Source organism: Babylonia areolata, chromosome 21, assembly GCF_041734735.1.
Source record: "Babylonia areolata isolate BAREFJ2019XMU chromosome 21, ASM4173473v1, whole genome shotgun sequence".
Taxonomy (NCBI): Eukaryota; Metazoa; Mollusca; class Gastropoda; order Neogastropoda; family Buccinidae; genus Babylonia; species Babylonia areolata.
Window position 1 is genome coordinate 26,331,085 of NC_134896.1, and position 15,467 is coordinate 26,346,551.

Here is a 15,467-nt window from a genome sequence, read left to right on the forward strand (position 1 = left end):
GACAGACAAAGACAGGGACAGAGAAAAACAGAAACAGACAGAAAGGGGAAGACAGATAAGACAGACAGACAGACAGACAGAGAAAGATAGACAGAGAAGCAGACAGACAGAGACAGAAAGACAGAAACAGACATACAGAGACAGGGGAAGACAGACACAGAGAGAGACAGACAGACAGACAGAGAAAGATAGACAGAGAAGCAGACAGAGACAGAAAGACAGAAACAGACATACAGAGACAGGGGAAGACAGACACAGAGAGAGACAGAGAGGTAGGAAGGGAGAAAGAGAGAGAGGGAGAGACAGGGAGAGAGAAAGGGGGGGGAGGGAGAGAGAGGGAGAGGGGGAGAGAGCGAGCGAGAGAGAGAGAGAGAGAGAGAGGTGGGAAGGAAGGCAGACAGGCGGAGACACAGAGAAACAGAGACAAAAACAGAGAAAGAGGTAGACAGACAACAAGACGCAGACACATGGAGGGGGGGGGGGAGGCAGACAGACAAACAGACAGACAGACAGACACAGGGAGTGGATGTCTGTGTGTTCGGAAGCACAGTCATTATGTTGCATACGGGAGATGCAAACATAGACTGGAACAAAAGGGAGGCAGTGTGTGGGAAGGGGTGTGTGTGTGTGTGTGTGTGTGTGTGTGTGTGTGTGTGTGTGTGTGTGTGTGTGTGTGTGTGTGTGACTAGGGGTGGGGATGGGGGTTATGTATGTGTGTTTGTGTCTGTTTGTCTGTGTGTCTGTCTGTCTGTGTGTGTCTGAGGGTGTGTGTGTGTGTGTGTGCGTGCGTGTGGGCATGTGTGTGTGTGTGTGTGTGTGTGTGTGTGTGTGTGTGTGTGTGTGTGTGTGTGTGTCTGTGATCAATTAAATGTGTTACTAAAAATCTTTTTTTTTAATTCAAAAATTAAAAAGTGCGCGCGCGTGTTTCTGTATATGTGAGACACACACACACACACACACACACACACACACACACACACCACACACACACACACACACACACACACACACACACACACACACACACACACACACACACACACACACACACAAAGCGTACTACGACAGTCTTGACTGACTAGGGGAGACGGACCAATTCAATACACAGCACTCCTGGCAGCCAGCTGCACAGCACAGCGCTGACTCACGCTACGCTACACGGAGTCAGTCACAGTCAGTTGACAGCTTTAGGTCTCAATGGCTCGTGTAGTCATTGTGCGCAGCCTTTCGTTGATGCGTGTGTGTGTGTGTGTGTGAGTGTGTGTATGTGTATGTATGTATGTGTGTGTGTGTGTGAGTGTGTGTATGTGTACGTGTATTCGTGTGTATGTGTGTGTGAGTATGTCTGTGCGTATGTCTCTGTGTGTGCGTAAAAAAAGTGTGCGTATGAGAGTGTGTGTGTGTCTGTGTGTGTCTGTGTGTGTGTGTGTGTGTCTCCGATGTGTATGTGTGTGTGTGTGTGTGCGTGCGTGAGCGTACAAATGTGCGTATGAGTGTGCGTGCGTTTGTGTATGTGTCTGTGTGTCTGTGTTACCTCTGGATTCACCTGGCGGCTTTTTTTCTTTCTTTTTTTTCTTTTTTTTTTCGAGCACAAAGAAAGACTGAGATCGACAGACGCGGACGTGAGAACAGAGGGAGAGAGAAAGAGAGTAACGCACAATTTCAAACAGAACTTCGTCCACGCATGCGAGCGCCCACACACACACACACACACACACACACACACACACACACAGAGAGAGGGGGGGGGGGCACGATATGACACTGATTATGAAAAGAAAGACGATAATCATAAATATATGCACTAAAAGCTCTCTAAATTTTGACAGTGATTTGATGAAACCTTATCGACACGAAAATGTCATCACATGCCACTGGAAACGAACTTCTCTCTCTCTCTCTCTCTCTCTCTCTCTCTCTTGCATTCATTATCAGTTATTTCTCTTGTTAAATGAACGACTTCTCTTTTACGACGAAGTCCGTTAAGTAATTTTCTAAAATTTTTGTTCTTATATATTTATTTCAAATATTCATCCTTGAATCTACCATCAACCAACCCGTTTCCCCCTTCCCCCCCCCCCCCCCCCCCCCCCCCCCCCCCCTCCGCCTCCGTTAACATTCAAACGTAACAATCAATACTGTAGCAAAATGTCTACACTCTCCTCAACATTCAAACGTAACAATCAATACTGTAGCAAAATGTCTACACTCTCTTCAACATTCAGACGTAACAATCAATACTGTAGCAAAATGTCTAAACTCTCTTCAACATTCAAATGTAACAATCAATACTGTAGCAAAATGTCTTCACTCTCCTCAACATTCAAACGCAACGACCAATACTGAGCAAAATGTCTAAACTCTCCTCAACATTCAAACGCAACGACCAATACTGAGCAAAATGTCTAAACTCTCCTCAACATTCAAACGTAACAATCAATACTGAGCAAAATGTCTAAACTCTCCTCAACATTCAAACGTAACGACCAATACTGAGCAAAATGTCTACACTCTCTTCAACATTCAAACGTAACAATCAATACTGTAGCAAAATGTCTACACTCTCTTCAACATTCAAACGTAACAATCAATACTGTAGCAAAATGTCTACACTCTCTTCAACATTCAAATGTAACGATCAATACTCAGATAACAAAATGTCTACACTCTCCTCAACATTCGAATGTAACAATCAATGCTGTAGCAAAATGTCTACACTGTCCTCAACATTCAAACGTAACGATCAGTACTGTAGCAAAATGTCTACACTCTCCTCAACATTCAAACGTAACGACCAATACTGTAGCAAAATGTCCACAACCTCCTCAACATTCAAATGTAACAATCAATACTGTAGCAAAATGTCTACACTCTCCTCAACATTCAAATGTAACAATCAATACTGTAGCAAAATGTCTACACTCTCCTCAACATTCAAATGTAACAATCAATACTGTAGCAAAATGTCTACACTCTCCTCAACATTCAAATGTAACAATCAATACTGTAGCAATAATGTCTACACTCTCTTCAACATTCAAACGCAACAATCAATACTGTAGCAAAATGTCTACACTCTCTTCAACATTCGAATGTAACAATCAATACTGTAGCAAAATGTCTACACTCTCTTCAACATTCAAATGTAACAATCAATACTGTAGCAAAATGTCTACACTCTCTTCAACATTCAAACGTAACAATCAATACTGTAGCAAAATGTCTACAATATCACTGACATTCAAACGTAACAATCAATACTGTAACAAAATGTCCACAACCTCCTCAACATTCAAATATAACAATCAATGCACTAACAAAATGTCTACACTCTCTTCAACATTCAAATGTAACAATCAATACTGTAAACAAAATATCTACACTCTCTTCAACATTCAAATGTAACAATCAATACTGTAACAAAATGTCTACACTCTCTTCAACATTCAAATGTAACAATCAATACTGTAACAAAATGTCTACACTCTCTTCAACATTCAAATGTAACAATCAATACTCAAACAAAATGTCTACAATCTCAAGTATGCGTGACGGGACGTTGATAAAAAAAAAATCCTCCTCTTCCTCCTCTCCTCCCCCTCCTCCTCCTCCTCCCAAAAGCTCCTACAGCTACAAGAGGCGCCGTAATTAGCCACATCAGTGTTACAAGGGCACAGAGGAGAGTGGTGACGCGTCAGCCTGGGAAATGAAAGAATCGCTGCCCCTCCACAAGACCCTCCTAGGTGGTCTGCAGGACCCTACAGCAGTCATCCTGCTGTGTGCGGAATGCACAAAGTGCACGTAAAAGAACACATGACAACAACGATGTTGTCCCTGGCAGAATTCTGTAAAATAAAATAAAACTTAAAAAAAAAAAGAAAGAAAGAAGTACAATAAAATAATTATAATATTATTATTAATGTTGATATTAACAATAATTTAAAAAAATCCACTTTGATATTAAAACATGAACACTTGAGGACAGGAAAAAGGGCAGTGCCTGTGGTGGTCTTGGGCTGAACTCTGTGTGTGTGTGTGTGTGTGTGTGTGTGTGTGTGTGTGTGTGTGTGTGTCTTTGTCTGTGTGTGTGTGTGTATCCGTGTCTGTGTCTGTGTTTCATATATATATATATATATGTGTGTGTGTGTGTGTGTGTGTGTGTGTGTGTGTGTTTAACTGAGAGTCAGATTCACAGTCTTCGAACTCGATACTCCCACCAAGTGAACTAGGAAAGACCTACATCTGATTTCTCTTCTTGGTTTTATTACCACGGGAGAAGGTATGTCTAAATCCTCTTCTTCTTTTTTTTAATTGCAGCGCGAGAAAAACAGTTTGGTACGATGATAACATCTTTCGGGGCAGGTTAAGCGCCTATCGCACACTTCCTTCTGTTTAAGTGGGATCACAAAATTTGTTGTTGCTAGTTGCTCTTTTCCTTTCCCCAAGGTATGTGTGCTGCAGGCTGAATTCTGTCCGAAAGGTGTCGTTCCACAACAGATCAAAAGCGCTCACTTCCCTTTGCTTCTGGGCTGAAGACAGAGGAGAACAACGTTTTATGACTGCCTTCGCACCGCCTGTGACCTACGTTAGCATCAGTTTCCTCACAACACGCCACTACTGTAATTATTCTCTTCGCACTTCGTCGCAGATGACTCGGTGGATAAGAACACGTTTGTTTTTATGGTTTTCCCGAGGCCAGCGAGATCACGGGAGTGACGTCAGTGTCATGGCCGCCGGCCATGTGACTACAGGAAGTCGTGACGATAAATCGACTCGTCCAATCGCTGAGAAGAAGAACTTCCCGGCGAGCTATCGGGTCTTCAAATCTGCGGATGCAGATCTCTGATGGTTGGCTGTGATTGGAAATGAAAATCTGCGAATTAGATTTATAATGCAAGCATAGATCATAGGCCTACGTGTGTTTTTGTCTTCACGTGTAGCAGTTTCTGTGTGACTGGAGGGGAAACTTCAGATGACAGCCTCCATTGCTGCAATCAAACTCTACAATATATGCACACACGAAAAAACAAAATATGAAGCGAAAAGTCGAAGAAAGAAGCCTTCTGTTTCGCACGTTCTTCCTCTCTCGATCGCCTTGTTGCTCGAAATTTAGGAGAGCCAATCAACTTCGAGAGCACAGATTATGTGACGCACCTCTATAAGTCCTGTCAGCACAGAACTCTCCAGCGGTCCATTGACCGCACGCTCTGACACCTCCACGAAAATGAAACTGTCGGGACTGTGCAAAGTTTTATCGTTGTTTTCACTTGAAATGTGGTATCTTTTGAACGTAAGTGCCTAGATGTCAGTTTGTAATCTCTTACTTTGCCTGCGTAAGGACAGTGCTCAGCAAAAACACTTACAGACATCACCACCACACTAACATTATGTACGTGGTCTCCAGGCCACAGTGTCAAAGGGCTCAGCACAGGAAGGCCGAGGGGTCTTCTTCTTCTTCTGCGTTCACTCGTATGCACACGGGTGGGCTTTTACGTGTATGACCGTTTTTACCCCGCCATGTAGGCAGCCATACTCCGTTTTCGGGGGTGTGCATGCTGGGTATGTTCTTGTTTCCATAACCCACCGAACGCTGACATGGATTACAGGATCTTTAACGTGCGTATTTCATCTTCTGCTTGCATATACACACGAGGGGGTTCAGGCACTAGCAGGTCTGCACATATGTTGACCTGGGAGATCGTAAAAATCTCCACCCTTTACCCACCAGGCGCCGTCACCGTGATTCGAACCCGGGACCCTCAGATTTAAAGTCCAACTCTTTAACCATTCGGCTATTACGCTCGTCGCCGAGGGGCCAAATGCTCTCCTATCGCCGTTTTAACCTTTCCCAACCGAAGTCAGTCAGGTACCCATTCACACCTGGACGGAGTGGGGAGAATGAGAGTAAAGAGCCCTCCCCAAGAACGCAACACCATGCTGAAACGACAGAGGCCTCGCATCCTAATCACAGGTGAACACTGGATCGAGAAGTCCAACGCCTGTCCAGCTCTTTTCAAACCTTGTTTGATCTAATTAAGTTTTCGTTTCAACTGAGAATGTGTCTGACTCCAACAAACATCACCACCACAATGGACCGCTGGGGAGTTCTGTGCTGACATGACTCATAGAGGCGCGTCACATATAGACGTGGTCTTCGCTTCGTACGTTTCATACCCAGCAAGATATAAAACACACCTTCATTCCCAAGTCTTTGGTGACAACTTTTTGTTTCCACGGAAGTGGAGACGAAAAGGTGTGTGTGTGTGGTGGGCGGTGGGGGGGGGGGGGGAGCATACAGAAACTTGAAAATCATGGTCACAGACAGACAGAAATATGAATGAATGAAAGAGAAACAAGACAGAGAAAGAAAGAGTTCTGAACATAATTAGTGATAGTTTGAATATCGCCAGTCCATATATTTTGGTATGGAATTATCTTATCCTTGTGAGTTTGCTTGTTTTTAGTTTGTTTGTTTTTTCTTTGAGACAGGCACGGCACGGCGAGTTTCACTTTGGCGGTGACTGGTGGCAATATATACGTATCTATGTTGATCGGTTTCCGAGTCAACACGTGTTTCGAAGGCACTGGCAGTCTAAGGGAAGAAATAGTAACAGTTCATGCGACTTAACGTGGATCAGAATTGCTTCCCTTGTTACTGTTGTCATTGTCGTTGATGTGTTCTCGTTATTGCTTTATTCCTGTTTTGAGTCACACATATGAAATTATATTCTTGTTCTTTTTCTTATTTGTTTGCATTTGATTTTTTTTCCAAATGTTTGTAAGTTCAGTGAAAGTATATAGTAAAAAGATATAGTCACTACCACTGACAATGTGCTTTGTTTCGCCAAGAGCCCCGAGCAGTGAGCTGGGTTTTTGCGAAGGTCAGGCATTTGCTCTGGGGAGGGCGGGGGCGGGAGGGGTTGTTTTTGTTTTTTTGTTTTGTTTTGTTTTGTTTTTGTTTGTTTGTTTGTTGTTTGTTTTGTTTTTTTGTTTTGTTGTTGTTGTTTTGTTTTGCTTTGTTGTTTTGTTGTTTTTTTTTGTTTTTGTTGTTTTGTTTTGTTTTTCTTTTTGAAGCAGGTGTGCATTTGCGTATGCACGCTCTGACGCCTCCTTGAAACAAGAACTGAAACTCCGAGAGCAAAATAATACGACACTCCGTCATGTCAGTAATAATCAGATCATTTTGGATTTCCATCCGTTAGCTGTTCAGTTCAGTTCAATCCATTCAGTTCAGTTTCTCAAGGACTGAGGTTGAGGTGTCACTGCGTTCGCACTCTATAGTAATCCATATGCGTTGTACCACATCTACTTTGCAGATACCCGTGACCATGCAACAGCGTAACCCAACTCCGACTCGCTAAAAAAAAGTGAGGCCTGGAGGAAAATAACTTGAATAAACTGAATAAACTAATGAATAAACAAATAAACGATTAATAAATCTTAAATTTAAAAATATATTTGAAAAATGAATATAGAATGGAAAAATGTTTAGGCCTAATGAATTTTTTTTTTTAATCAAGGCGCGCTAGATCAGTGGAGGACATGTGCATTGTGGGTGGTAAAGGCAGATTTGTTCCTCAGTGCTTCGGACGTTGTAGATCTATATGTTTTGTTTGTTGTTGCTTTTCCTTGTAGTGTACAGAGCGGTCTGCATGGTTAGTGTACGTCAGTCATAGTGCATAGACACCAACAAGCCCGACACCAGTGTCAAAAGTTAGTCCACCGTGTTTCTTCTTTCATGGTGTCCGGCTTTTCATTGCCCTCTTCGTCCGTCTTTACTGTCCTCTGTGTGTGTGTGTGTGTGTGTGTTGGGATTCCGGTTTTTGTTTTTCAGTGTGCGTGTGTGTGTTTCGGGGGGGGGTGGGGGGGGATTCCGGTGTTTGTTTTTCAGTGTGTATGTGTGTGTGTGTGTGTGTGTTGGGATTCCGGTGTTTGTTTTTTCAGTGTGTGTGTGTGTGTGTGTGTTGGGATTCCGGTGTTTGTTCTTCAGAGTGTGTGTGTGTGTGTGTGTGTGTGTGTGTTGGGATTCCGGTGTTTGTTTGTTTGTTTCTGTTGGCTTCATGATTGCTGTATGATGATGACTGCATGCTGCATGATGTTGTTTTTGGTGTTCATGATAATGATGTTAATGATAACAATGGCCGGCATTTATAATGCGATCTGCACCTGCTTAGCACAGGGGCCCAGAGCGCCATCAATCAACATCAATCGAGGGGTGGGGGTGGCTACCGTGAAAAAAATAACACCTAAGGACATTATAACATGACTTAGGAACAAGACAAATCAAATGTGCCAATCAGGACAAAGCACACACACACACACACACACACACACACAAAGGCGGCACACCACATGAGTGCCAACACATAGATACTGGTATCCATCACTGAATGAAGGCCGCGATTTGTACAGATGTCTTTTGAGGTCACATTTGAACTGATAGTTTGTTTTTAAGTACTGCGGTCGAGTTTAGTGGGGAAATCGATTCCAGGTAACACAATGATCAAGGAATGAAAAAGCACGCTGGCCTTGAATTATCTTTTTACGATGTGTGACACAGAGAAGACATGAATCAGCAGGTGATCGCAATGAACGGGATGAAACTAACGTAATGCTGAATAAGATCACACAACTACTATGGGTAGTACGTCAGTACCAGAAAAAGAAAAAAAAAAGTATCGGAGACACATGCAAGACGTTTTTGTAATCAACTGACGCAGCAATATGCGGGAAGGGAGTGGAGGTTAACCAGCAAAACGGCTTCAGTGTAGGTCTTCTTAGAAGTCTTGAAGACAATTATAAGGCGAGCTGCAGCATTCTCAACTTTGTGAATTCTGCGTCAATCTAAAAAATAATAAATAAATAAATTCTACTGAGGAGATTCGGCTAGAAGTGAGTTACAGTAATCAAGGCGGGAAAACTCAGAGATGTGCCGGACACTGAAGAGTTTTGGATGCTTCACCAGCGAGAACATGTCGAACAGAACTTATTCTACGTAATGGTTACTAGTGCACGGCTTTGGCAGTGTTTAGCCATTAGTTTTATCAGTTTCTCACTGACTCAGAGAACGGAATATTGTAGTATTGACGAATCATTCGTGGCAGAATTAGCCGGGTAATTTTGAGGTAATGTTTGAGATATATACATGTACTTCAAAATGTATACAGCACATGGGAATATGTATTGTTTGTATGCAACTTGCAACTGAACAACGATGATACTGATGATGATCATCATAATCATAATAATTTAATAATAATAATAATTATGATGATAAGCGAAGACAACGGTGTGAGGACAGAGTTGTACGTACTTAAGACTGTTTCACAGCTGAGTTTCAAGGCGTCAAAGCGTGCCCCGGGACTGAACCATGATATATTCTATGCTTTTTTCTTTCTTTCTTTTTCTTCTTTTTTTTTTTTTTTTTTTTTTTTTTTTTTTACGGTGTTGTTTTGTTTGTTGTTGTTGTTTTATTTGGGGGAGGTGTAAATGTTAACCTGTGCATGTAATGCTGACAAAGACGTACACAAGCTTCTCTAAATAAATAAATAAATAAATAAAAGTTTGTTCATAAAGAAAAAAATACGAAGAAATTCTTTTGAAAATTAAAGATAAAATCTTTCTCTCTCTCTCTCTCTCTCTCTCTCTCTTATACTAAAAAAAAAAGAAAGAAAAAAAAACGAGCTCTCCCCGGCGGGGAATTGAACCCCGGTCTCCCGCGTGACAGGCGGGGATACTGACCACTATACTACCGAGGAGCTGTCTGTGAAGGGAAATATTAATTATATATCAGAAAACTTCATTGCACTCGCATCTTTGCGGAGCGGATTCTTCGTCAACATATGCATTAGTAAAATGTTACATCTTTTTTTTTTTTCCAATGTTACATCCACAGTCAATACGTTGATCATTCTGGCACCTAACTCACACGAAGAGTGAAAGGTTTATCGTCAGTAAGTTTTAACCACTGAGGAACCGCGCCGTCCGACTCAGCGAATCGAAACATCTTATCTGTAAAGATTGACTGAACTTCGTGATGGTGCATAAAGCGTCTGCGTGTATTTATGCGTAAAACTCCTCTGTGTGTGTGTGTGCGTGTGTGTGTGTGCATGAGTCACTGAGCTGAAAGGGACTACTGAGCTCGATGGCATAAGTGAGCGAGTCTAAAACACAGGGGAGGAAATCCTGGTTATTGCTTTTCCATGCAGTCGCAAGAATTATTCCCCATTAACCTCTAATAATCCTGATGTTTGTGTTTGCCTGACCGCAAAACAGGAATGCAAATAAACACATGACAGTAAATTACTTTCTCATCCTGTCTTCAATAATTTTGAGCAGATTCTATGTCTATGTCTGTGTCTGTATATATTAAAAGATTAACCGCTGAGTTCCGCGGCCGCGCGAAGCGGACTATGATGCCAACTGAGGCCTATCCATGGCCTAATGTGCCGATGTTTTTCACACACACACACACACACACACACACACCTATACACACACCGTGATACATGCGCAAACACACACGCATGCACTGGCACGGCTGACACTGACACACTCAGTGTCATGGCACCGTGACCGTGACCGGGCAAATCAGTTCATATAAACACACACACACACACACACACACACACACACACCACATTACTAACCGAGACAGTATATATGATATATAGGTGTGTCGAGATTGCTTTTTCATTTTTTCCAGACTTGATCTTCAGGAGGCCATGATAACTCTCTGATTATCAGGCCAATGGCAAACATTGTTCTTTCTGTTGTGTGTTTGTGTGAAAGTGAGCTTGAGGTTAATGACACCTGCAGAACTGTGAAACATTGGTGATTCCTGCACAGTTCTTTCGCAACCCCCAACCCCTGTCCCCCACGTGACAGTACACTTTTTTTACGTTGCTTTTTTTCATCAGTCCCTCACACATCCCTACACACACACACATACACACACACACACACACACACACACACACACACACAAGTAGAGATGGTGATGTCAGTGAGGGGAGAGGGGGAGAGGGAAAGATGAGAGAGGTGATCGCGACGGCGACGGCCAAGTCCAGTTGTGGCGATACAAGGGGTTCCAGCGTATGGTTCAGCCGTCACACTTCGTGTCTCTTCCTCTGAAAACTAGAGCTGACACCCCTTCTCTGTGTGTTTGTGTGCGTGTGTGTGTGTGTGTGTGTGCGTGTGCGTGTGTGTGTGCACGCGCGCACACAACCACTATGACCACAAGACGACGTTCGAATAACAATCACAACGAACGGCAGCGTCGCGTGTGTCTGTGTGTGTGTGTGGTGGGGCGGAGGACGGGTGGGGGTGAAAAGAGAATGAGCGAGTGAGACCAACAGGGAAGTGTGTGTGTGTGTGTGTGTTACAACCCGAACAAAAGCCGTGACGAGACAGCAAGAGTCATACCACACACACAGTTGCCGACACGTGGGGGGTGGCACGGCAAACCTCACGTGCTGTGAGCCTCTTCTTGACTTGTCCCGTGGTGAGCCTCGTGCCACCAATACAAGCCTCTTCCAAGCCAGGCTTCGACCCCTACTACCCTCGCTGTTGGGCCAGTCCACAGCCAGTGGGGCACCCTCGCCACATGTTCGGGCGCTCGACGTCTTCTTCCCAAAACTTTCTTGTCCCGTGTTGGCCGGTTGCGCGGCGGTGACGCGGCAACGTGGCCTCGGCCGGTGGCGGCGTGCGAACGAACATACAGCGCCGCTTTTCCCGAGCAGAGTTCGGCAGCGGCGTCACCGATGATGACTGACGCAAAGTGCGTGTCTGCAAGAGAAGTTGAGTAGCCGACTTCTCACTTGTGGTCTGTGTGTGTGTGTCTGTTTTCTGAGTGCGTGTGTGTGTGAGGGGTGAGTGAGTTGCTCCACCACGGTGTTTTGGGCCCTTCTCGCGTTGTGCGGGCCGATGTCGGTGTGTGCGTGCGTGTGTTTGTGGCTCCCCGTGCGTGAGTCTGGGCCTACCGCCAGCACGCGCGAGCTGCACGCGGGACGCACGCACGAACAGACGAGTGGCGGTGACACACACTCACCTCCCGTCAAGGGACCAAGGACACGGGCGAACAGGCACTCACACACACACACACACACACACACACACACAAGCAGACTTGAAATCCGACGGCCAGCCAGTCCACTCGAAATCCACTGACAAACCAAACCACCCTGGACCCCTTTGGACCAGCCCACAACGGCCGCTAACTGCCTCGTCTGACTTCCCCACCATGGGTGTCACCACCTCCAAGTGGACTCGTCCCTTACTGACCTTGATCCTGAACTTTGCCTTTCCAAGCATCCAGTCAGCCAGAAAGCTTGCATCGTTCCGTCAGACACGGCAACAAAGAACATGGACTGTCTGTGTGTGGTCTGGCTGGCCAACGTGCCGTGCAGATCTATCCAGGCACAACCCATAATAAGTAAAACACTTCAGTTTGCGGCGATGTACCAGGCCAAGTGGATAGAGCTCGAGGTTTCGACAGAAGCGATGGTCCAAGGTTCGAATCCCTCATTTATTTGACACTCGAAGTGTTGGTCTGGGTGCTTGTCTTTCCTTATGAGACTCGGACAAGAAACCAAAGCACCGGTCCGATGTGCAGCATGCACTTAGAGAACGTAAAAAGTAAAAACACCAAATAATCATGTTCGGAAAATTCCACCCCGGGCTCATGGTACCAAACAACCAGCAGCCGGTATACCATCAATGTCAAACACGCGAACACACACACACACACACACACACACACACACACACACACACACACACACCTGGTCATAGACACAAGAATTGAGGTATTAGTGTCCATGGCCTGGTAGAGGGGTCTGTCCGCCCGACGGGGAACTGAAGAAGGCCGGTCAGCCAAGAATACTTCTGTCCTCATCAAGCTGTGTCCCAGTAACAACATAGACAGCCCGAATGGGAACTACACATACATCAGTCAAGTTAATACATACATACATACATACATACATACATACATAAGAATCAGTATTTTAAAAACATGTGTGTGTCTGTTGAATGTGTGTCAGTGTGTGTCAGTGTCCGTCGTGCGCGCGCGTGTGTCAGTTGTTGTCCTATTCCCAAACCCGGCCGCCGAAAAGAAGAGGAAGACGGAGGCACCGAGGAGAAGTAAGCCGGGCTAAGGTCTCCATAAGTGGCGGTTCCTCAACTTCCTCTCAGGGGAAACAACTATGCAGAATCTCTGAGCAAAATTCCTGAGCTTAGACTGACACAGATTCTAGAAGATCCCAGTATACTGGACCGGCAACAGCACTGTCCTGTTATTCAGTGAACAGCCCCTTTACTTCCTTCACAGGCTGCTCGCTACCGACCACGGCGGAGCTGGGAGGAAGGGGCCCGTAATCCAGAGTGGGTCAATGGACTGGAAACACTGACGCCTCAGTTCAGTTCGTCCGTCATCCATATCCTCAACTCAGTGAACAAGGCAAATCAGTCCCCGCGGAGGGATGGGAATAGGGTTTTAGGAGGGTCTGGGTGGAAGGGATCAGCTGCAAACTAATGTCCCTCATCTCCCTTGAAAGAATGAAAATAATAAGCAGGAGAAGAAGAAGAAATAGATGCTGATGATGATGATGACTCTGAGAAAGAATATCAATATAAGAAACTGATGTGATGCTATTCAACATCATTTCCGCCACCCCACTGAGTGCACACATGATGAAGTGTTCAAGCGAATTATTGACTGCTTCTGTGATGATATGAATCGCCGGGGCCTGTGGCAGTGTGGTCACGTACCACAAAGTACTGGAGAAGCTGAAACTCAGTGATAAATTCGGGTGGCACTGAGGTCACCAGTATGGCTTTGCAACTGAAGGTGTTCTTCATTAGCTCAGGCAAGTCCTTCCAGGTCACTGAGGTGCGGGGATCCCCATTGTTGACCCCTTGATACTCGCTGCAAATGACCGGCGTCACCGCACCCATGCAGATCAAGTAATAAGACTTTTGATAAGCGTGACTGGCCCCGGCGAAGATCAACTTAAGTTCATGTGTTGTTGGCTTGAATGAAAAACTCAAGTCACGACATACTTTCACCACGTTTATTAAAAACGGCAGACCCTGGTTAGACTTGTGTCTGCTTCGATGACAGTCAGCCAAATACAATGTCAAATGCATACCCTGAAAATACTGCGCAGAAAGCCAGGCTGAGTGAGCACTGCAAGAGCCGGAATGAAAATTCAGACACTGAACAAGTTGTGGCGGCGTCAGTCGGTCATTTTTGTTCCGGCGGCTCGCTCACAGGGTCAGCTGCCGATGTCACGTTCTGATGCCTCAGTTCATTGACTTCCCTGCTTTTTCATTCTGGTTCGTGCCATAGAGTTCCTCAGTAGCTGATCCACTTGACTGCCTGGAATTATGAAGACGAGAGACATCGATCATTTCTTTCACAGAACTAAACTGAAGACTGGCACCGGCCGCCAAGACATGAGACAGTTTCTGTCCAGTCCTGACTGGATACTGACAGCGAAGGAGAGTACGTTAAGTTTTTAAACTCAAGGAGGTGTTAAAACGTGCGCGGACTGATCCATCATACAAGTTAACCCGGCACATTTGCAGTAATATCACTGACAAAATAAACTTGTGAACTGATAGACGAGCAGATGCCTGGTCAGTCTTCGCATAAACCCAACGCACTGATTAGGCCGGGCCTTGAGAGCCTATCCTAGATTTGTATAAAATGTTTAGCATGGAATAAGAAGGAAAAAGAACAAAAACAGAAAAACATTTTGTTCGTTTATTCATTTTTGTCTGTTCATCTTAGATGATGATATTAGACTGAAAATAAATGATACTATCATCATCATCATCATCATCAGTAGTAGTAGTAGTAGTAGTAGTAGTGGTGGTGGTGGTGGTGGTGGTGGTGGTATTTGTGTTATATTATTATTTATATTATTATTTTTTCTATGATAATGGTGATTCATTTTTTTTATCATTAATTGGAAATCATCATTTGTGAAAATCAATGGCAGGGGGAGAAATATTCAACTTGACAGTGAAAGGGGGCGGTTGAGGTGGGCCGGGTAGGGGGGAGGGGGATGGGGGGATTGAGGAAGGCAGAGAGAGAGAGAGAGAGAGAGAGAACAGAATGTGGAAAAGACAGAGTAAACTGAAAATGTAAAATGGAGAGCCGGGGGGTGGGTGTCAGTGATTGGAGAAAGAAAAACATATTGGAAGAGTGTGTATGAGAGAGGGGGGATGTGGGAAGCGGGATTAGGACAGAAAATTAATCAATAATCAAATATTGTATGCAATACTTCTATGTATTATTTGAAAAGAGGATGATGTGGGAGCCTACCGTAAACAACTGACCAACTCGGCCGGACTATTTAACACATAACTAGCTCGCTTTAATAAAGAACATTTTGAAATACAGAACTTTTTCCAAAAAAAGTTAACATTTGAAACTGGTAACACGTGTTTATAAATTTCTG

The 15,467-nt window shown here is 44.4% G+C and overlaps 1 non-coding gene across 1 annotated transcript; it reads right to left on the reverse strand.

Moving 5' to 3' along the window:
- Window positions 1-9,686: 9,686 nt before the first annotated feature.
- On the reverse strand, window positions 9,687-9,758 carry Trnad-guc (transfer RNA aspartic acid (anticodon GUC)). Its single transcript has one exon. It is a non-coding gene; the product is annotated as a tRNA-Asp (tRNA).
- Between the last annotated feature and the right edge of the window lie 5,709 nt (window positions 9,759-15,467).